At 37.0% G+C, this 25,452-nt stretch overlaps 1 long non-coding RNA gene across 1 annotated transcript; it reads left to right on the forward strand.

The window, feature by feature from the left end:
• Positions 1-1,277: 1,277 nt before the first annotated feature.
• Positions 1,278-24,576, forward strand: LOC118761663. The gene is made up of 3 exons (XR_004997546.1): positions 1,278-1,288; positions 14,431-14,436; positions 24,056-24,576. It is a non-coding gene; the product is annotated as an uncharacterized LOC118761663 (long non-coding RNA).
• Positions 24,577-25,452: the final 876 nt, after the last annotated feature.

Below are 25,452 nucleotides of genomic sequence, written 5' to 3' on the forward strand. Positions count from 1 at the left end.
ACATGAAAGCACAAAAAAACACAACAACGTGAGGACATGGAACAAATATAGTATTATTGGACGCTCAGGAAAGAAGGAGGGTTTAACGTTTCAAGCGGAGCTCTTCATCGGAAACATAGGAGAAGGAAAGATCCAGAGAAGGGAAGACAGAGGAAAAAAAGTCGCCAACGGTACAGACGCGGTCACATTTTGAATCAATATATATATATCAATATATATATAATATATATATACTGAATCAATATATATCAATATATATATACTGAATCAATATATATATATTGAATCAATATATATATAATATATATATACATACATATATATACTACCCACAAGGGCTAAACACAGAGGGGACAAACAAGGACAGACAAAGGGATTTAGTCGATTACATCGATGCGTAACTGGTACTTGATTTATCGACCCCGAAAGGATGAAAGGCAAAGTCGACCTCGGCGGAATTTGAACTCAGAACGTAACGACAGACGAAATACGGCTACGCATTTCACCCGGCGTGCTAACGTTTCTGCCAGCTCGCCACACATACATATATATATGTGTGTGTGTCTTTGTGTCTGTACTTGTTCCCTTCCCCGACAACTGCTTGACAACTGGTGTTGTTATGTTTACATCTCCATAACTTAGCAGTTTGGCAAAAGAGACCAATACAATAAGTAGTAGATTTTTTTTTAAATAAGTACTGGACTTGATATATACAACTAAAATTTCTTCCGGATGGTGCCCCAGCATGACCACAGTCTAATAACTGAAACAAGTAAAAAAAATACAGGGCAGATATTGGGATGCGTTTAATATGCCCTTGCATCTTTTGTGCCATCAAATAAGGTAATTGGCCAGGTGAGTTATGGATGAGTATGTTGGAGTGAATTGTTTACAGCGTAAAGAGAATTTGGTTGTTATCTTTTTTATTATCTGCACAATTTGAAGGCCAGGAGATGTTTAACACTCTCTGAAGTCTCCCTGCTAATAATGTCTATGAGAGAGGCAAAGTGCTTTCGTTGGAATGCATAATCTGAAGCAATGATTGGTAAAGTGGGTAATGGTGGTGATGGTGGTGAAGTTAATGGTGGGTGGTGATGGTGGTGGTGGTGGTGGCAGCAGTAGTGGTGATGGTCATGTTTTCGGTGGTAGTGTTGAAGTGGGTGGTGGTGGTGGTGATGTCAGTGGTAGCAGCTTCAGTGGTGTTGGTGATAGTGGTGATATATGGGTGATTGCAGCGGTGGTGGCTGTGATGATGGCAGGAGTAGCAGTGGTGGTAGCAGATGTTGTTGTTTTGTTGTTGTTGTTCAATAACAAACTGTTACATCAAAAACAACAAATTCCATAGAGATTTCCAAAATATATTAACTAATCAGTACAATGTTATTAACACTAATCACATTTGTTGAACTTGAAGATTAGCCAGACGAGAATGTGTAAGATTAATCTGGTGACACACTAAAATATATAAGGAAGGAATAAAAACAAAGCGACAAAGGAGATTGTGTTCACTATATAGTACGTGTGTATGAGTGTATGTATGTATGTATGTATGTATGTATGTATGTATGTATGTATGCATGTATGTATTATGTATGTATGTATGTATATATGTATGTATGTATGTATCTATATAAATATATATACATACATATATATACACACATACACACATATACACACACACACGCACACACACATATAGGGAGAGAGAGTGAATGAGACCTACATATGTATATGCATACACACAAATGCACATGCACATATATATATTATACACACACACACATATGCATATATACAAAAATTTATATATAGACAGACAGACAGATAGATAGATGCATACACATATATATATAATATATATATATACACACACACACAAATACATACACACGCACATACATTTATGTGCATGTGTGGTGGGGGTGTATATTCTCTTTTGTAGATTTCACTTATTTCTAAATGAAATAATAAATTTATAAAAATTTATAAAAACACACATAAGGTAAAAACAAGCTATCATTATCCTTTGAAGAATAAGTGGTTAAACTGCTAAACTTCAAGAAGCTAGTTGCTAAAACAGCTCTTTCCTTCAAGCAACCAGCTTCGTTAACCAGGTGTACTCAATGTCTTGATTTATATATTACAAGCTGTAGAAACACATAGCCTTAGATGAAATATTTTTGATTGATGAGATTCCTTGTCTCATAACATTTGTAGGAATATAAGCCTTCAAAACTTAACGTTATAAGTTTCTCTGAGTATGATATTCAAAGTGAATGATTATTTTCAACTGAATATTTGTTAGAACAACTGTCAGAACCAAATGTACTTTCTCAGAAGCCTGGATGAGTCAGGTTTCTGCAAAGAGGCCTGCAAAACTTAAAATCACATGGAACCAAACCAAACTGCTTTAAATAATAATATATCTAATTCCCACTAAATGTGCTGAGTGCCTTTTTTTCATTTGTCCACTCACACACACACACACACACATATATATATATATATATATATATATATATATATACTTTATTTAAAAGCAGAAGAAATTTTAACAAAAACTGTTACTTGGAGTTTCACGTTCCCGTTCGTCGGACAGTTTTGTGTCACGGGAATGTGAAACTCCAAGTAACAGCTTTTGTTAAAATTTCTCCTGCTTTTAAATAAAGCATATTACTCTACCTTTGGTATTTGAGTACTCTTTTTTCCACCTTGTTTCACATTTATGTGTTTACTTCGGTATATATATATATATATACATATATATATATACACACACACACACACACACACACATATGTGTATGTATGTATGTACATATGTAAGTATATGTGTGTGTATGTATGTATGTATTTATGTATGTATGGGAAAATTCCCTATGCTACAGGAGAAAGACATTGCAGAAGATTTCATCGTAATGCCAAGTCCTGTAGTACAAAATTTTGTCATTGGTTTTCATATTATAAAGTGAGAATGCATTCCAATAGATTTAAAAAATTTTTTTCAAATATCAACAGCAGCAAAAACAAGCAACAGAATAACTTTTATAAATGAAAATACAATTTCTTAACACAAATAGTATGATATTTATTCGTAAATACATTTGAGTGGAAAACATTAGGGAATTGATAAGATTGGGAATTTTGTGATAAGGTATGTTCTAAGCATAAAAGATGTTGACTTCTGTGTGAGTGATGGGTCATGGTGGGATGGGAGTTGCTGAGGGGATGAGGAACACTATTGTCTATCTCCTACTTCATGATCATCAATATCTGTTTGACAGGGAAAAAACTTAACCAAAATTATGTTGTGTCTGAGTAGAGTCATATTGTCTTAATGCTTAATTATCTAACACACTTCAAAAATTCAAATGGAAATTGCAGTTAAGACACCCATGCTGGTGATACGTAAAAAGCACCGTCCGAACGTGACAGATGCCAGCACCCCCTGACTGGCGTCCTTGTTGGTGGCACGTAAAAGCACCAACCAATTGTGGCTGTTTGCCAGCTTGCTCTGGCCCCTGTGCCGGTGGCACGTAAAAAAACACCCACTACACTCACGGAGTGGTTGGCGTTAGGAAGGGCATCCAGCTGTAGAAACACTGCGAAATCAGACTGGAGCCTGGTGCAGCCTCTGTGGCTTACCAGACCCCAGTCGAACCGTCCAACCCATGCTAGCGTGGAAAACGGACATTAAATGATGGTGATGATGATGATGATGATGATGATGATGATGATGACTTACCAGTACAAGTCAACATCCTTTAACAAGGCTGCAAAAGCAATGAAAATTTTGGAAGAAAAAATATAGATAATAAATGAGTGGAAATCCAACCAGTGAGTGTGTTAGATAGTAAGGCATTAAGACAATATGATTCTCCCCATATACAACATAATTTGCTTCAACACACAAGTTCACATAAAGAATCTTGCTAACCAGATACAAAAATGTATACTTCAGTTGTAATTTTTGTTACATTTATGATTAGAGCTGTTATAAACCTGCAGACCTTTTTTCTATAAGTGCAAGCTCTTTAGCAACAATTTTTGTTGTCAATTTAAGTGGAGTTGGTAAAACTTCTATATTCTCATCTGTATCAGCAGCTTGCACTTGTTCTAACAATGTCAGCTCCTTGTCAGAGAAACTTTCTCAATGAGACACTAGAAACTCGATAACATTGTCCTCTATAACTTCTTCAAAGCCTACTTTATTTGCAAGAGTCACAATATCTTTCCAAATTGGATATTGTTCTTCTATTTGTGCAAAAACTTCTAAAGTCAGTTTTACTGTCTGGTCATGTATCTTTCCAAGCACCATTCACAGTCGAGGGTTTCACTTCACTCCATGTCCTAGCTATGTTATCCACAACATTCATTATGCTGAACTAGAAATCTCTAACTGTCAGTTTATTCTTCCAGTCAATTACATTTGTAACTTGATAGTAAATTCTCAGATAATATGCCTTGAAGTTAGCTATCAAACCATGATCCATTGGCTGGAGCAAAGAAGTTGCATTCTTCAGGATATACTCTCACACTATCAGAAAGCTCTTCTAAGTTCAGTGGGTAACTTGGTGCATTGTCTAAAAGAAGTAAAGCTTTGTTGGAAATATTATGTCTGGCATTCTACATTACTGTAGCAGGAGAAAAAGAATGTTTGTAAACCACTCTTTCAAACGACTTTTGGTCATCCATGCTTTGTTATTTGAATTGCAAATCACCATTCTGGAGTGATCCACAAGCATGGACATTAATTTCATATCACCAGTAGAATTTCTTCCTAGAAGATTTTTGGAAGCTTTAAACTCTGGTGTTGATATTTCCTCATGAGAAATAAAAGTTCTAGCTGGCATGTGCTCTGAAGAATGTGCAGTTTCATCAACATTGTATTGCCTCTTTTAGTCATCTTTTTTTCAGTCGCTCAGGATAATTAGGTGCAGTCTCTATTGCTGTTGAGCGAACGGTCTTCGTCCCAGAGCTCACAAGATGGGAGAAGTCCGAAATGTGGTGCTTTGCTATTCGTAAGACCAGCAGAAGAGAAAGCGGGTCAACCCCCGACACCGAGAGCATCGACGGATGGATGATTGCGCATCCAGGCTTAGCGGTTGCGTAGGACGTCGGGGACAAGAAACAGGAAGAAAGAGTGAGAGAAAGTTGGAGCGAAAGAGTACAACAAGGGTTGCCACCCCCACCTGCCAGAGCCTCGTGGAGCTTTAGGTGTTTTCGCTCAATAAACACACACAACGCCCGGTCTGGGAATCGAAACCGCGATCCTCCGACCGCGACTCCGCTGCCCTAACCTTTGGGCCATTGCGCCTCCGCTGCAGTCTCTGTATTAGCACAAGCAGCTTCACCAGTAATTTTTATGTCATGCAAATTCTAGCATTTCTTAAACTTGTCAAACCCATCTTTACTAGCCAGAGAAGGTTTTTCATAAAACTTTTGGGTATATATATGTATATGTATATGTATATATATATTTCAAAATACAAATAAACAAACTTAAACGAACTTTCAGAAATCTTATGTAAAATACTTATAGAAATAATCAATTCGTAGTAATATAGTATCGAATAAATACTATAAATACTATAAATATAATTATCAATGGGAATAACTAGCGAATATCAATTTAAAGAAATAACTAAGTTATGCTATTAAATTAGACATGGCCTGGACCAATCTTTAGTCGAAACATATCTAAGTTTATCAAAGTTTATCTAATTTAATTATAAATTTAAAACTACAATTAATACTATTAAAACATGTATATACAAAAGCCTAACTTTATACACCTCATATGCTTGCTATCAAATAACAAATCTATCGCTAAGAAGTATCTTACGAATAAACTTAAATTTAATATCTAATAATATAGAAAATTACGATAATTAGATCATTACATAAACAACGATATTTACATAAGGAAAATATTATTACACCAAAGACTTATACAATATTAAAATTTACAATTTGAAGATCTTAAATATAAATAAATACTTATCTTTAAATATGAAAAATTAATTTATTAGGTTTTTATTATATGTGCATATACAATTATTTATAGAGATTATTTTAGATCTTAATATTTATATACATTTATATATTTTCATTGATAATTTATATATATTAGTCATTTTTAAATATTTATGTAATTAGATATAGACTAATACTGATATTAGATTATTGGTGGGTTTCCTACCTTATAAATTAAAATGAATATTTAACATTATAGTAGATTTTGATATAATCATAATTGTTAAGTTTTATGTTTCTAGTTTGATAATAGAGTTTATTATAAGTAAAATTTTAATATTATTTATATCTTAAAAGTTCATTGCTAAACCTCGCTAAGATAAGTATTTATTTATATTTAAGATCTTCAAATTGTAAATTAATAATTGTAATTTGAAGTTGTGTGATTAGTAGTAAGAAAGATGTCCAAATTTCTGTAAAAATTATTGTGCAAAATATTTTGTAAAAAAGTATTTTTTTGCACCACAGCAAAACATGCACACGCATGCAGAGAGGTGCGTCTGTGGTAACTTGAGCTACTAGAAATAGCAGCCAAATCTCTCTTAAAACACACCCTTTCAACAATAGAATGACGTAGATTTACAATATTTGAAGAAGAAAAAAACTATGCGATGGGCTACTCTGGGCTAAACAAAGCACACCCATACTTCACATTAAAAGATTATCTACTAAATAATACTAATAAATTTGATGGTATATTTTCAAAGTTTCATTTCCTGGTAAAACTCCATGTAATTTAAGCATTTTTATCATTGTGCTCTATGTAAGATATAAAGGCTGTTTAGGCAGAGTTGTCTCCCTTAGCTAAAGACCTCAAAATCGTGCGACTCAACCTTATTTTCGAGGTTATTTTTGTAGTAAAAAAGAGCTGTGCGAAAGACATACTTTATTTGGTAACCGAAAGATTTCTGAATCTTTTGACACCTCATATGTCGAAATCAGCATCTCAGTTTTTGAATCCATAAAGAACATACACAAACTTTGTTTTATATATTAATATATATATACAAATATACACACACACACATATATATATGTATCTTTATACACACATGTATGTTTATATATAAATATAAATGAGAGAGAGAGTGAGAGTGAGGGAATGAGAGTGGAAGCGAGGGTGTGAAGGCATTGAGTAAGGGGTGGGGCTGAGGCGGTGGCATGGGGTGTGGACGTTGTTTGCTGTTAGAGATAGATTTGGTGAACAAGGTCACATTGTGGAAAAAAAACGAAAAAAGACATGTTTAATATGTGATGAGAATGTTGGGATGGTAATTACGATGATGATGATGATGACGATGATGATGATATTAATGATGACAATGATGATGATGATGATGATGATGATGATGATGGTGATGATGGTAATGATAATGGTGTTGATGATGACGACGATGATGATGGTGATGGTGGTGATGACGATGATGATGGTGATGGTGGTGATGAGGATGAATTATGATGATGCTCATCGTCATCATGATCATGATGATGATAATGTTGGTGGTGGTGACAATGATGATGATGAGGATGATGACGATGATGACGACGACGACGACGACGATGATGATGATCATGATGATCATGATGATCATGACGGTGACAGATGCAGATATGGTTGTGTGCTTAAGGAGTTTGTTTTCCAACCATGTGGTTCCAGGTTCCATCTCACTCCATGGCACCTTGGCCAAGTGTCTTCTACTACAGCTCCAGGCTGACCAAAAGGCTAGTGAGTGGATGCAGTAGATGGAAACTGAAAGAAGCCTATCATATATACATGAACATATGTATAACGTATGTATATGTATAAATATATATATATATATATATATTATATATATATATATATATATATATATATATATATATATATATATATATTATATATATATATATATATATACTAACTGATAAGCCCAGTTTCACCCAGTAAGTTTGGATGATGTGACTGTAAAACCTGCTCTGTGTAAGCATTCAACTTGTTTGGGTACGCTTACATTAAAAAACAATTTTAGAATGACTTTTTTCTGTCAAAACACTAAAAATAACTGTCCAACAAAATAGACCAACCAAGATTCAACCAAATCAAAAAATAAACCCAAATACTAAGGGAACAAAGATAAACCATCCCACCTCCATTGTGCATGCACATGTACACACACACACGCATGCACGCACACACACATTCACATAACCCTCCCCCCTTTTACATACACACATATATTCACACAGAGTTGAAATGCTGTTTGATTTATTTTTTTCAGCATACAATTTTCATCATCCCACTACTAAGTATGACATCACCCCTTCCTTCCTTATTCATCTATCACCCCTTCCTTTATCATTCATAAACACAAGAGTATTATCACAGTAGAGTATCATTATCTCAGTAACCATTGGATCTATGAGAAAAATACAAAGTTCAGCATCACCACTGGATCATTCTACGCATCTGTGTAATTTTTCACGCAATTCCACCCAGCCGTTTGACCATGAATCCCAAGACAAGAAAGAATTGCCCATGTCAAATTTATATATATAGATATATGTATGTCAGCCACCCTTCAATCATTTGGCAATATGCTGTGATTGTGAAGACCTGTTGAACTGAGGGAAATCATAGTCATGGCCAATGCCAGTGCTGTCTGACTGGCACCTATGCTGGTGGCACGTAAAAGCACCATTCAAGCATTGGGCCCCAGTGACAGGTGACCAAGACCCTTCGCGATATACTGTGCTTGTGTTAACCTGTCAAGCCAAGTGAGACCGTAGTCATGGCCAATCCTGGTATCAGGTCAATGGCACCCATGGTTGGCATTTGGAAGGGCATCAAGCTGTAGAAACCTTGCCAAATCAGATCGGAACCTGGTGCAGCCCCTTGGCTTACCAATTTTCTGTCAAACTGTCCATCTCATGCCAGCATGGAAAAATGAACATTAAACAATGATGATGATGAGGATGATGATGTGTATATGTGTAGTGTATATGTGTGTGTACGAGTGTGTATTTGAGTCTCTTTATTGTAACATCATCTGATAGTTGTAAACGAGTATCATTGTCATACAAGCAGTGTCATTCCTTTTCAATGCCTGGCTAAAGGGAAATATTACCTTACTTAGGAACAGATAAAAGCTAGTGACAGGAAGGGCATCCAACTATAGAAAATCTGCCCTGACAAATTCCATCTTGACCATGCAAGCATTAAAAGGTGGACATTTAATGATGATGAAGAAGATAAATAATAAGCTATAATCCATCTATTTATACTAAAATTCAAAGTTTGTTTTCTTATTATTTGATTAAGATGACGAAGATTACAAATGAAATAGTCATTTGCCCCCATTAAGAAAAAAAATCAAGTTGAAAATGTCAACACTTCAAAGGTTTGTGTCAGCTACCACCAGCCATCCTTTTTCTTACTTTTTTTTTCCTTCCCTTAATCATTTATACAACTTTCAGAGTCCCATAAACTTGAAAGATAGAAATTCTCCCTGTATTTTAATGAGATATTTTTGAATTATGGGTACTTGATTTTTTTTTTTCTTAAAGGGGAAAATTACTATTTTATTTAAAACTAGCAGTATCGCCCGGCATTGCTCGGGTTTGTAAGGGAAATAACTATATAAGCATTTTTAGAGATGCAAAGTATAATAGCCATCTCAATATGGCTAACCACAAAGGGGGAGGGGTGTTACTGTAGCTTTTTACGTTCTGAGATTTAATAATACATTTTTAGAGAGTTACTTCCCTTATATAATAGCAAAAAATGGATTAAAAATGGGAAAAAATTATGGTAAATTTTTTTTTAAATCGTAGACTCATCGTAGACGCGCACTAATACCCAGAAGGGCTCGATATGAATCACGACTATAAGATACCCGCTTTTGGTTACACTGCACCGCAAAATGTGGGAGTAGTTAGGAATCTAAATCGTAGGAGACAGACACACAACTTCACTTTTATATATAAAGACTAGCAGTATCACCCGGCATTGCTCGGGTTTGTAAGGGAAATAACTATATAAGCATTTTTAGAGAGTTATAGCCAAAAAATAGCAAAAAAATGCATTAAAAATGGAAAAAAAATTATGGTAAATTTTTTCTTAAATCGTAGACTCATTGTAGACGCGCGCTAATACCCAGAAGGGCTCGATATGAATGACGACTATAAGATACCCGCTTTTGGTTAAACTGCACCGCAAAATGTGGGAGTAGTTAGGAATCTAAATCGTAGGAGACAGACACACAACTTCACTTTTATATATATAGAAGAGCTATCTCTTTATAGACGAAGTTCAGTTGCAATTGGAGGAGGTGAATCTCATAAGAATGGGGAACACAAACAACAACAAATAGATTGTACGTTATATATTTCTTTACTACCCACAAGGGGTTAAACACAGAGGGAACAAACAAGGGCAGACAAACGGATTAAGCCGATTACATCGACCCCAGTGCATAATTGGTACTTAATTTATCGACCCCGAAAGGATGAAAGGCAAAGTCGACATCGGCGGAATTTGAACTCAGAACGTAACGGCAGACGAAATACCTATTTCTTTACTACCCACAAGGGATTAAACAAGGACAGACAAACGGATTAAGCCGATTACATCGACCCCAGTGCGTAACTGGTACTTAATTTATCGACCCCGAAAGGATGAAAGGCAAAGTCGACCTCGGTGGAATTTGAACTCAGAACGTAACGGTAGACGAAATAGAGCTACGCATTTTGCTTGGCGTGCTAATGTTTCTGCCAGCTCGCCACCTAATAGATTGTACGTGATAATGAAACTCTTTTAAAAGTAGTGAAATGCCACAGCAACATTGAAATCGTTGCCTCGATGAGGTCAGTTAAGCACATCACAAAGTACACACTGAAAGGAAATGACTAAGCTACCATTCAAATAAACAATGATAATGAAGTTAGTCAATATCTAATGGGTAGGTGTACTGGACCATCTGAAGTGGTTGCATCCATTTTAGGATTTTCAATTCATGAAAGAGCACCTGCAATAGGGAGACTGCAACATATCAGAACAATACAGTTTTATATTTAAGAGATGAGGAATTATGTACATTATTTACATTGTTTACGCTTATACCTATGAGTATATGGCATAGTGGTTAAGAGTGCAGGCTACTAACCCCAAAATTCCGAGTTCGATTCCAGGCAATGACCTGAATAATAATAATAATAATTTTTTTTTTTACATATGTAAAAAATGCCATAGAACTGCTATTATAAGAAGGTCAGGCTTGTGTAGGATGGAAGATTGCAAAGGTAAAGCTCTATACAAGAAATTAAAAACGAATGAAACTGAAAATAGGTGGGTAAAGAAAAGAATGCACGGACAATTTCATAGGGATGTTGAAGATAAGACAGATAGAGAAAAAGATGGCTGTGGATGACTAAAAGTGATTTAAAAATGGAAATGGAGGCTCTAATCTGTGCTGCCCAAGAGCAAGCACTAAGAACAAACTACATAAAATACAGAATAGACAACACATCAGAAAGTGATAAGTGCAGAATCTGTGGAGAAAACGGTGAAACCGTATGGCTTATTACCAGACAATGTATGCTACTAACCGAGAAAGAATATAAGAGATGCCACGAAAATATAGCCAGGTTTGTCCATTGGACACTTTGCAACAAGTATGGACTTGGCAGAGCAAAAAATTGGTACAACCACAAACCTGAAAGCATTGTCAAAAATAGAAATGCAAAGACCCTATGGGATTTTATGATTCAGTGCGACCATGAGATAGAGAATAGGAAGCCAGAAATAGTCTTAATTGAGAAAGAAAACAAACTACGCTGGATCATAGATATAGCATGCCCAGCTGACAACAAGGTATGCAATAAGGAAGAAAAAAAAGTCGAAAGATATGACAGGTTAGCTTGGGAAGTTAAGCAGTTGTGGTCAATGAAAAAGGTGGTAGTAGTACCAATAATTGTCAGAGCCCTGGGAACAGTGAGTAAAAATCTCGAGAAGTACATGGAACAAATAGGGGCTGCAATAAGGGTGGAGCACTTGCAGAAAACAGCACTGCTTGGAACCGCTGGAATATTCCAGAAGGTGCCAGTCAAGGCAGTGCTGGCATCGACCACGTTCGGATGGTGCTTTTTACATGCCACCAGCTTTGGGGCCAGTCAGGCAGCACTGGCATCAGCCACGCTTGAATGGTGCCTTTTATGTACTACTGGCATGGGTACCAATCAGGTGGCTCTGACATCGGCCATGAATACAATTTCACTTGACTCAACAGGTCTTCTCAGCACAACATCTATATATACATATATATATATATATATATATATATATATATATATATATATATATATATATATATATATATATATAATATATAAATAAACAAAAGTACAAGATAGTACCAACATTACTAGAAATAAGAGTAAAAAATGACTCAAAAAGCCAAAAAAGCACCATCTGGTACTATTTTGTACCTTTGTTTATTAATTTGCCTTTAGGTTTTAATTGCTAGGTCCATCTATATGATAATATATTTATATATTGTATTATTTTATTTATACCATATATATATAGGGAGAGAGAGAGAGAGAAAGAGGGAGAGAGATACATACATGCATAAATATATACATATAAATATATATATATATATATACATATATATATACATACATACATACATACATACATATATATATATATATTATATATACGTGGAGGCGCAATGGCCCAGTGGTTAGGGCAGTGGACTCACGGTCAGAGGATCACAGTTTCGTTATGAGCGTTTTATGAGTGAAACACCCTAAAGCTCCACGAGGCTTCCGGCAGGGGGTGGTGGCGATCTCTGCTGTACTCTTTTGCCACAACTTTCTCTCTCTCTTTCTTCTGTTGGCCTGAAGTGTAAAGGGGAAGACAGGTGAGGTTTACCCGTGGAAAGAAAAGCCTACGGAAAAGACCACGGTAACTTCGGTCAATGAAGTCACATGTTATATATATTATATTTTTTTTTGCAAATAAGCAACTCTGTATTAATTTTTACGGTTCATATAAATCATAGTCAAGGTGGCTTCGTCATTCATACGTGCCATCCTTGCTACATTCACCCATCTTTTTTTTTAAAAACATTCACTGGACAAAACTTGCCTCTCTACTCTCACTTTCCTCTTCAAGTGATACTTGAAGAAGTTGAGAGATTGACCAGAGAGGAAAGTGTTTGTCTCTAATCCTTTCAGGCGCGTCCACCAGATACATTCTTTCGCCATAGCCACAAGTATGATAAAAATAGCTCTTCCTTCCCGTTTGAAGGAAGGAGGCGTGACGATATTAACGATAGACTCGGCTGATAAACCGACACGTCCCACACGTGACAGCAGCCGTTCGACATAAGCCCACAGGTCGGAGATTGTTGGACACTGCACGATTGCGTGCAGAGCGGTTTCGTCGCTCTGCCCGCATCTCGGGCAGGTCGGCCCCGTGTTTCTCGAGCCATGCCTATAGAGCTTATCCCGAACGGGTAGCGCTTCTCGGTAGCACCGCCAGGCCAGGGATCTCTGGAAGTTGTCCATAGGTCGCGGCCCGAAAGTCGTTTCAAACAGGCGGGGTCAGGTATTCCTCGTCGACGCCCAGGTTTGCCCCAAGATCGTCGTCGTACCTCCCCTCCACTAATCCCCTATAGAATACTTTGGTTGTATTGAAGTCACTCAAGGTCGACCGGGGACGGCAGAGTTGCTTGAGAGCAACGCGACACTCGCGGTAGATAGATAGATAGATAGATAGAGAGAGAGAGAGAGAGAGAGAGAGAGAGAGAGAGAGAGAGAGAGAGAGAGAGAGAGATACAACTTTCTGTATATTTTTCGCTTAATTATTATCGCCGAAAGATGTAAACGTTGGTGGGAAAAGCCAATGCGTAACGATGCCTTCTGTTGCAAACAAGCTCTTATACTCTGTGTCAGAAGTGCAACGACTCATCGTAACCAGCGCTATTGTTCACCAACAGCGGTATTGTTCGCTAACAACGCTATTGTTCACCATTTGCTACATAAAAATAAATAAATAAATAAATGAATAACTAAAACAGTAACTAACGTGTGTTTGGTGTATGTGAGCTATTAAGAAGCAGGTCACATTTACGATCTCACACTTAACAAATAGTACGAGCGAGATGGGAGGTTGAATGTGGGATGAAGGTAGGTCGATGAAGGTAGCAGCCAGCAATCGGCGTTGACGCGTGCTGGCAAGTGACTCCCCGGCACTCGCCATACGTCACTCCCGTTTGTAGCACGCATTGGTGGACGGTCTTATGTAAGTGGGGCACCTTTGATCAACAGTTTGACATATTTGCCAAAGTTAACAGCTGTTTACATACGACTTTCGAGAGTTGCTTTTTGTTTTGGCAGCATTCAGCTGTTGGTTTCGCCCTGGGTCAGCCTGATCTGGTTGATTTATGAATAGGAACGATGCAGCGATGATCTTTCTCCTGTTCGAACCACGTTAGAAGCAATGTTTGTCAACAGTTTATGTATGTATGTATGTATGTATGTATGTATGTATGCATGCATGCGTGTATGTATGTATGTATGTATGCATGTATGTATGTGTGTATGTATGCATGTATGTACGTATGTATGTACGTATGTAGGTATGTGCGTATGTATGTATGTGTATGTATGTGTGTATTGTGGTCTTGTGCTAAAGAAAAAAATATCATTTATAACTTTACTTCTAGTTCTACGTTTGAAAACGAATTATTCCACGTTCTCTCGAAGTTTCTAAATTCTTAGAAAGAAAGAAAGAAAGAAAGAAAGAAAGAAAGAAAGAAAGAAAGAAAGAAAGAAGGAAAGAAGAAAGGAAGGAAGGAAGGGAGGGAGAAAGAAAGAAAGAAAGAAAGAAAGGAAGAAAGAGAAAGAGAGGAAGAAAGAGAAAGAGAGAAAGAAAGAAAGAAAGAAAGAAAGAACGAAAGAGAGAGAGAAAGAAAGGAAAGAAAGAAAGAAAGAAAGAAAGGAAGGAAGGAAAGAAAGAAAGAAAGAAAGAAAGAGAGGGGGAAACGAAAGAAAGAGAAGGAAAGAGAGAGAGAGAAAGAGAGGGGGAAAGAAAGAAAAGAAAGGAAAGAAAGAAAAGAAAGAGAAGGAAAGAGAGAGAGAAAGAGAGTGGGAAAGAAAGAAAAAAGAAAGGGAGGGAGAGAGAGAAAGAAGGGGAGACAAAGAAAGAGAGAGATAGAGAGAGAAAAGAAATAAAAAAGAAAGAAAGAAAAGAAAGAGAAACAAAGAAGAAGAAAGAAGAAAGAAAGAAAGAAAAAAGAAAGAAAGAAAGAGAAAGCGAGAAAGAAAGAAAGAAAGAAAGAAAGAAAGAAAGAGAGAGAAAGAAAGAAAGAAGAAAAAAGAAAGAACGAAAGAAAGAGAAGGAAAGAGAGAGAGGAAAGAGTGGAGAAAGAAAGAAGAAAGAAAGAAAGAAGAAAGAAGGGAGAGAAAGAAGAAAAAGAAAGTGAAGGAAAGAGAGAGAGAAAGAGAGTGGGAAAGAAAGAAAAAAGAAAGGGAGGGAGGGAGAGAAAGAAAGGGAGAGAAAGAGAGAAAGAAAGAAAGAAAGAAAGAAAGAAAGAAAGAAAGAAAGAAAGAAAGAAAGAAAGAAAGAAAGAAGAAAGAAAGAAGATATGGTCTAACAGCCATGGACATCTTTATAAAATCAAAAAACATCATGGACGCCCATAACTTTGGGAAACATTGTTTCACGCTCAGAATTGCTGAAGCATGGAATAAGTTGTTAGCTATTTGGGGACACTGCATCCTTCAAAACTTCCCTGCTTCCCCAAATTCGCCAACAGCACACCTGATGACCCCCACTCCATCCTTTTTTTAGCGATTCGTGCTGTTTACTTCCAACGTGTACCTATGTACCCTACACGCACCTTTTTGCTACCTTTTCCGACGAGTTGTATATTGCACCTGAGCACTGTATACAATAAATTCGTTACATTATTTTTTACATTTTTACCTTCTCACTTGTTTTACCTGGCAGAAAAACGTGCGTCGATCAAAATGCTTAGCGGCATCTCTTGTGTCTTTGCTTATTATTATTATTATTATTATTATTATTATTATTATTATTACGTACAGAGTTCAACTTTCACCGAAAATAAAATTTGTCTTCCATCTTTCCAGGATTCGATAAAATTGACAGGTAACGCTAGAACCGTAGTTAAATTCTCGGTTCGATAATGATACGACTGAGGAGTCTAACGCGGGTCATATCTCTATTTATAAAACTGAAATGCGTTTTTACCGCTTGGATCGCTTTCAATGCCACTACATCCCGTCCGATTCGCTCCAAAATTTACTGGGACATGTAGAATGAGGTGACGATGCTCGTGGGCTACCTTAGAAATCTCTATCTTAAAAGGTGTGGTTGCTAGGGGCCATCTTCCTCACTCACGCTATTTCCTCCATTCCCCCCTAACTCCCCTTCATTTATAACTTTGATAAGTCCACTCCCGTTATTTAACGTATCTGTCTTCCTCAACTCACTCTCGCTATTTCCTCTCTTCCCAGAACATTTTCACTCACTCTATCTCTTAGCTTCCCATAACTTTCACTTATGTATCTGTCTGAATTCATACAGAGAAACAAATATTCCATCGCCATCGCATTCTATTGTCTACCTGTCAACGCGCCGATCGACCAAATACAAAGACAAGGTTACCTGCTTACCAGTCGAATTCAGCGTCAACGCTCACGTATGAGAGAGAGACACACACACACACAAACACACACACACACAACACACACACACACAAACACACACATATATACATATATATAAATTTTATATTTTATATATTTTCTATATTATATTTTTATTTTTATGTTTTTGTTTTTCGTTTTTTACTGTTTCATTTGCCTATTAGTGGTTTTATCTCTAATTTAATTTATACATATATATATAATTTGTATATATAATGCGTGCACACACACACCTATATATATATATATATATATATATATATATATATATATATAATGTGTGCATTATGTGGTCGGTCGGTTCAGCTGAAAATATGCACACCTATGTTAAAAGTGCTGGCAAGTTTGCATGACAACTATTTTTTTCCTCAAATTAAAGGCGTGACCTCTACGACAAAATTCCTCAACTTATAAAATGTGACTCCAGTAGACCCGAATGAAATCGGGTTATATTAATCAAAATGTGAAAAGGGGTCTAGAATTATCATTGCCACAACTTATGTATATGTCTTCCTCACTCACTCACTCTTTTTCCTAATGATAATTAGCATCGCCACCACCACCACCACCAACACACAATCATGACAATCTTTCTCTTAAAACAAATCATGTTTACATTGCAAAAACGGAAACAATTACGCGAGATGAACCAAGATTTTTGCCTGAACAAAGAGAGATTTATAATGAAATTATTGACAGTGTTAGATTGAACCAAGGAAAGCTTTTCTTTTTGAATGCTCCAGGTGGTACTGGTAAAACTTTCGTTATCAATTTGATTCTCGCAAAGCTGCGCGCTGAACGTCGAATTGCCATTGCATGTGCCTCAAGTGGTATTGCTTCAAGGCGGCCGTACGGCACATAGTGCATTCAAATTGCCCATGGACATTGGAAAAAAAGATAATCCTATATGTAATATAGATCGTAGTTCCTCAAGAGCAAGACTTCTTCGTGAATGCAGTCTTTTTATTTGGGATGAGGCTACAATGAGTAATAAGGCCATGTTTGAGGCTCTTGACAGAACTCTCCAAGATTTGCGTCACAATACAAAAATAATGGGTGGAGCTACGTTTCTCATGGCAGGAGATTTTCGACAAACTCTTCCTGTTGTCCGAGCAGGCACTAGAGCCGATGAGGTTAATGCATGTATAAAGCATTCTTATGTATGGCACAGTGTTATCAGTCGCCATCTTCAAACAAACATGAGAGTCCACCTACATGGTGATGTGGAGTCTGAGGCTTTCGCAAAACACCTATTAGATCTTGGTGATGGAGTTTTGCCTTTCGTTGATGATGAGCATATTCGGTTGCCTTTTGGGAATTTCGTTCCAAATGTAGAAGAACTTATAAGAGCCGTTTTACCTGACGTCGAAACCAACTTCCAGGATCTCGATTGGCTAAGAGCAAGAGCTATTCTATCGCCTCATAATACAACAGCTGATGCTACAAATAAACAAGTGCTTGATATGATTCCTGATGAGATAGTTTCTTTCATGTCCATCGATACAAATAAAGATGAGAATGATGCAGTCAAATATCCACCCGAGCTACTCAACAAGCTAACACCTCCGAGACTTCCACCTCATCATTTGTGTTTGAAAGTTGGTGCTCCAATCATGGTGCTCAGAAATATGGAAACGCCTGAAATATGCAATGGAACCCAAATGGTTATAAGGAGGATTCAAAGCCATGTTATAACTGCTGAAATTTTGAGTGGACCATTTGTAGGAACAATGAAGATGATACATAAAATGAGTATTTCACCCTCTGATGTTCCCATTCAGTTTAAACGCTTTCAATTTCCGATAAAACTATGCTTCGCGATGACAATCAACAAGTCACAGGGACAGTCACTGGACATTGTAGGCATTAACCTGTCACAACCGGTTTTCAGTCATGGTCAATTGTACGTAGCCTGTTCTCGAGTTGGAAATCCACATAAACTCTTCATTCTTGGCAATCATGAGCGCACAAGGAATGTGGTTTATCAGGAGGCTCTGACAAAAGAAAACTGATTGTAAGTCATGAAATTTTGCTTGATTTTTTATTTTGCACCTCTTCATTATCTCTTCATTCTTGAAAATAAAGACATTCAAAAGAACATGGTTCATAAAGAACATTGGGTTCAGATGTTTGCAAACATTTGATCCTACTCGTTCTCTTTATTCCTCATTTTCCGATTCCTTCTACGTCTCCATTAAACGGTTTTGTCAAGTTATTGTTTCTTCGCTAACATAAAGTGAATGAGTTGTTAATTACATTTTATACACTATTCCATTGTTTAGGTGGTGTCGAAAGAACTGGCATGTGTCACCATATTAACTCTCTCAGTCAAACTCCCACTCATGAGTTCACGTCGTGATACTCTTTCTACAAAACTGAGCTGGGTATGAATTCTAATTTCATACACTATTACAGATGTGAGTTTAAATTCTGCCTTTTTTGGTTTAAACTATCTTCCTGAAGGTTAAAAAAATTCTTTTTTTTAGAGTCCTCTACAATATTCGCCACCGAAATTCCATTTTTCACTTTTATGATTATACCCAGAGTGCTCTAATCGAATATGAACTGTCTTCCCATTGGCGGACGTTTGTCTTTTTTTATTTTTGAAACAAACACATTGCCTATTTCGTTTTAAAACAATACTACTTTAATACATTGGTCCAACAAACAAAACATCACCCACTCTCATTCTTTTATGAATCTGTCTTCCTCCATCACTCACTCTCTTTTCTCCCTTCCTTTCAATTTCTATCTATAACGTCGTTTCACAGCGTCTACCTCACTTACATTCACTTTATAACGTCGTTTCACAGCGTCCGTTATCCCCCCTCCCTGCCTTCCACAGCGCTTTCACACACTCTCACTCTCTATGTCTGTCTGCATTCATAGAGAGAATTATCATCGCCACGACCAACACACAATCATGACAACAAATATTATGAATCAGATATTTATTGGGTTAATTTATATATGTGTGTGTATCTATATATAATAATGTATATATACAAAGTGTATATATCTGTATGTATATATATATATATAATTTGTATACATTTATATATATATATATATACCACACTCTTACCCGCGCGTGGAGCGGGTCACCTTCAGCTAGTATATATATAAAACTGAGAATGTGTGTCTATCTGTCTGTGTGTTTCCCTAAAACTTGAGAACTACACAACCAATTTCATTCAAATTTTACACATGCCTTACTCAGGGTCCAGGGAGAGTGTTGGGCTCGCTCTGGGCGCCATTGGGCTCACTGTCCGGGGCAACGACACAACAGTGAGCGCTATGGCGACCAGGGCTCGGCTCGGCTCGGCTCGGCTCGGCTCGGATGAAAGGCAAAGTCGACCTCAGCGGAATTTGAACTCAGAACGTAGCGGCGGACGAGCTACCACTAAGCATTTCGCCCGGCGTGCTAACGATTCTGCCAGCTCGTCATTTAGTCTCTTTCGCAGACACACACTTTATCCAGTGTCGTTTCCCTTGATGGGACCATTCCTGCATCTCCATTTTAGGAATAACAAGCGGCTGCCTCGTCGCATTTCCTTGGATTTCATCGACGTCTTGAAATCCTGTTCCGTTCAAGCCACAGTCGAACCACTTCTACTATATGGCTCAGAAACCTGGACGTTATCGAAGAAGCTTGAGAGGCGGTTGGATGGAACCTACACTCGCCTCCTTATGAGAGCTCAAAATCTCTCGTGGAAGCGTCATCCAAGCAATGGAAAATAATTTAAACAATTAACATACAAAATAATTCTATAATTTTTATACACACGCTTTCCGTACGTATACGGAAAGCGTGTGTTACGGAAAGCGTGTGTATAAAAATTATAGAATTATTTTGTATGTTAATTGTTTAAATTATTTTCCATTGCTTTAGTTTTTTTACACGCGTAACAATTAAATTAATTTAACAATTAAGAAAAAAAAATTAGGGTTAAGGTGAGGGTTAGGGTTAGTGACAGGATGTTGTCTCAGTTTTAGACGCAGCAAATGATTTTAGCTCAAAAGAGAGCATAGGATTGGTTAAAATTAAACTACGTTAAACAAACGAATTACAAATTTATCAAGAAAGCCAAGTGAAAATAATGTTTTCTTTTGACAAATTCTACCAGTATACGAAGTTTTAAAGTGTTTAGTTAACTAGAAATTGTGTTGAAATCTGGCCTTCAAAAGGAAAAGATCCTCAGAATGTACAAAAATGGCAAACAATACTGGGAAGAAGGAAAAATTGTAACATACATAGGAAGAATGATGTATGGGGTGAAAAGCAGAAATGGAATGGAAAGGGGACATAGAAGTCAGCTTAAGGAAAGAATCATAGAAAAGGAACCAACAAGAGTAGAAAAACTGATGGATTGGCTTTATGACACTATTCAGGTTCCAACAAGAAGTCGAAACCACACGAACAAGAAAAAGAAAGAACATTGAATTCTTAAAAGTAGACCCTAAGAAGAAAATATATTGAGTGTATAAAAAAAAAGAGGAGGTGGAATGAATAAAAGAAATTGATTGTTAAATAAAATGATTAAAATGGGAGATGTATAGTGAAACTGTTTACCCCTCCTTGTAAAAAGTGGTAGGAATCAGCCATTATAAATAGACCAGTAACTAGTTGTCACGAGAGGGTCGAGAGTCAAAGAGTTGAGGGTCGATAGTTCTAGTCGGTGTCTTGTGGAGCAATCAGCGATAGTAAGACAGTGTATAAAAAAAAAGAGGAGGTGGAATGAATAAAAGAAATTGATTGTTAAATAAAATGATTAAAATGGGAGATGTATAGTGAAACTGTTTACCCCTCCTTGTAAAAAGTGGTAGGAATCAGCCATTATAAATAGACCAGTAACTAGTTGTCACGAGAGGGTCGAGAGTCAAAGAGTTGAGGGTCGATAGTTCTAGTCGGTGTCTTGTGGAGCAATCAGCGATAGTAAGACAGAGGAAGTTCCTGTATTACTATTCCAGTACAAACAGATACAACGGTATCCGATGACTAGTTACTATTGTGGCTACTAGTGTAAAACAGTAACTACCATACAATGGCAGTCACACATCACACTGGTGGGAGAAACCCACTTTACAACAGTATGTATGTATGTATGTATGTATGTATGTATGTATGTATGTATGTATGTATGTATGTATGTATGTATGTATGTATGTATGTATGCATGTATGTGTGTGTGTATGTATGTATGTATGTATGTATGTATGTATGTATGTATGTATGTATGTATGCATGTATGTGTGTGTGTATGTATGTATGTATGTATGTATGTATGTATATATGTATGTATGTATATATGTATGCGTGTATATGTCAGGTCACTTTCGAGTGCTACTGGTAACATGTAACCCAGTACAACCTGTTGCATGGTCGGGCCGTCGGCGACTAAACCGGCAACCCCACCAAGCTTGCTTGGTGAGGAGGGTGTTTACTGGACACCCTACGGGATGAAAAACAAAACCTGTCAAAGGGCGGAGGAACTCTTGAGAGTCAACGGCCATCCAATAAATGTCTCAGGGCTGTATCATGCGCGGGGACATAGAAATAATTGGACTGAATACTCGATCGCGTGGTTAAACCATTGGGAGTGAAGGACTCCTAGCCTTTGTTAGGGCATCCTTCTAGGAGAAGGTAACTCAGGTAACTGGGATAACTCCAAAATAAAACCTGCGGCTCAGTGGTTACCGATGATGTTGACTTGTTCTTCTTTTCGGATTATGGTTGCTGTTGCTTAGTGAATGGGATTGACTCAGTGCACAGCCTTTCCTCACTTTAAAAAAAATCTTCTTGCACAGGCATGGCACGATAACAACATTGTTCATGATTGTTGATGGTGCTGTGAGTCTCAACTGAATGGCGGGCTGTAGCCTTAAAAAGCAAATAAAAGTCACATTCGATCACAGCACCAATAACAGTTAAGCTTCGTGCAATGGCCATACTCGATAACGAGGGGGCAGCCATTATGTATGTATGTATGGTGTGATGATAGAGAAGTTAGGCAAATAGTAACTGTCTTTCACATAACTAACGCGAGAAGTTTTTCGTTGCATCATAATTTCTCCATATAATAGATTATTGTCTTTAATCTTGTTCCAAAGTTTGTCAACCGAATGACTAGCGAATAATATAAACTCTTGCATGTCTAATAGATTATGTCTTGGATTTCGTTCTATAGTTCTCTAGTTTCTATAATGTTTGTTTAAATGCGTTAAATATGTAGAATATTTCTTTATTCACCATAAGGTTGAGAAAAAGAGGGGACGATACGAGGACAGACAAAACAAACATTGGGGTCAGGGTATCGAATGAGACGAAACGTATGAATAAACAAACAATTAAAATATATACAATTAAATGAGAATGAGTGATTAACAAAAAATGAAGCGGAGGACCCCACAAACCACATACTCACACTGAAGATTTTGCTTTCTCCTTTTTATATATTCTCGTTTAAACAGGTTCTTTCACTCGCAACATAGTTGCTATAGACTTCCATCTTTTACAAAACACACTTTGCGACAGGCATTTCTTCTCCAGTCTTATTTTCCGTTTCATGTGGAAAACGAAAAAGTCGATTAGCTCAAGACTGGAGATGAATATGCCTGTTGCAATTCCTGGATCTTTTCATTTTGAAGGCCAGATTTTTCGGATTTTTCTAGTTAACTAAATAATTTGAAACTTCGTATACTAGTAGAATGTGTCAAAAGAAAACATTAATTTCAACTAGTTTTTTTGAGAAAAATGTATTTTATAAGTTTAAACGTAGTTTAAATCTACGAATTTTAACCAATCGTATTGTCTGTTTTCATTTGAAATCATTAACTGCATAATGTTACTGTGACGTAGACAGCTATTTTGTGAAAATTTGAAACAGCTATCGTTTGAAAATTTTAAACAGAGTCATTTAAAATTTTATACAAAACAAATTTTTAATTTATTAGTTTAATGTGTCTTCCTTCATTTATTAAATGTGTATTGTATAAAAGTATTGCCTTGTAGACAGCTATCGTTTGAAAATTTTAAACAGCGTGTGTAAGTAAGCAAAACAGAGGCATTTAAAATTTTATACAAAACTAATAACTTAGCTGTTTTACAAACAATAATTTTTAAATTCGTTGTTTAAAATGGCGAGTCTAGGTGAATTGTTTGTTACGATAAAATCGGAGGCAGCAAAGGGTATTATACCTAGCAGTAAGAAGTGTAAAAAAGGGGGCACCAAATGATAAAGAAATTGGTAGCGAATAATGTTTGCTGGCGGTGTACCCGCAAAGGCTGCGATCAGAAGTTGTCTGTCCGGAAGGGAACATGGCTTGAAGGCTGCACGCTCCCTCTGCGGACTGTAGTCCTTCTTTTGTACTCTTGGGTCAAGGAACTGACTACAGTGCATTATTGTGTACAAGAACTGGGGATGAGCCACGCTTCAGCTGTGGATTACAACAATTATGTGCGAGAAATATGCGCGCATGGCTTGCTAATGAACCCAGTTGTAATAGGTGGTCCTGGGAAGATTGTCGAGATAGACGAGACAGTCTTCTCTAGGAGGAAGTTTAATCGAGGAAGGGTGTTACCTCAGCAATGGGTATTCGGTGGGGTGTGTCGTGAGACCAGAGAAGTTTTCCTTTATGCAGTACCTTCTCGGAATCGCGACACACTCGAAGAATGCATCCGTCACTCGATCCTCCCAGGTACCACAATATTTAGTGACCTGTGGAGGGCTTATTCGCATATTCCAGAGATCGAGGGATACAATTTTTGACATAGAACGGTGAACCACAGCGTCGAGTTTGTTAACTCCGTTGACAAAACACATACCCAACAAATAGAGAGCACTTGGGCGTGTTTAAAACGGGGTAACAAGCGGCGTTGTGGTACACATCGTTCTACGATTGACTCGTATCTCTGCGAATTCATGTGGCGGCGCAGACACGAGAAAAGTGACCTTTAGGAGAAATTGCTGGCAAACATTAGAAATTTCTCCAATTAGTTAATCCTTTCGGTACTATATTTCTGCCCAAAATACACTCCTCATAGGTTTCAATTGAATTGTAAATTAATCATAAATATAGACTAGTTTCCTTTGAACTGGGTTCATTAGCAGGTCATGTGTGCCTATTCCTCGCACATAAGTGTTATAGGCCACAGCTGCATTGTGGCTCACCCCCAGTTCTACTAAGGTTGTGGGTAACCACAAGATTTTTTTTTTTTTGTCCAGCTTCTTCACATTCTGCGTAACAGTTTGTTTCCGCAGTGATCACTTCAAATAAGCATGCTGAAAAATTGTTAATAACAAAAAATTGTTCATAAAAACATTTTTAAAGTTTTTACAACATTATGGTGTAAATCGTCTTGTTGCCTCTTTCAGTTTCTTCAGAATCACTGCTTTCCCCTTTCATTCTTTTAAATATATTTGTGTAGGAATTGCCAATTTCTTCTTCATGCCCTTACTTACAATTCTTAGTGCACGTTTTTTTCAGTGCTGCCGGGGTCGATATATTAAGTACCCGTTGCTTACTGGCCACATTGTAATCGACTGGCGCACTTCCTCCAAAATTTCGGAACTTCTCCCAAGACTACCAAAAGAGGAAATTAAAAATTGATACAATCACTGTTTGTATCTTTCAATGACACCATTGACTCTTCTTGTATACTTTGCATTTGCATCACAAGTTATGATATCCT

This window comes from Octopus sinensis, unplaced genomic scaffold (assembly GCF_006345805.1).
Source record: "Octopus sinensis unplaced genomic scaffold, ASM634580v1 Contig16157, whole genome shotgun sequence".
Lineage (NCBI taxonomy): Eukaryota > Metazoa > Mollusca > Cephalopoda > Octopoda > Octopodidae > Octopus > Octopus sinensis.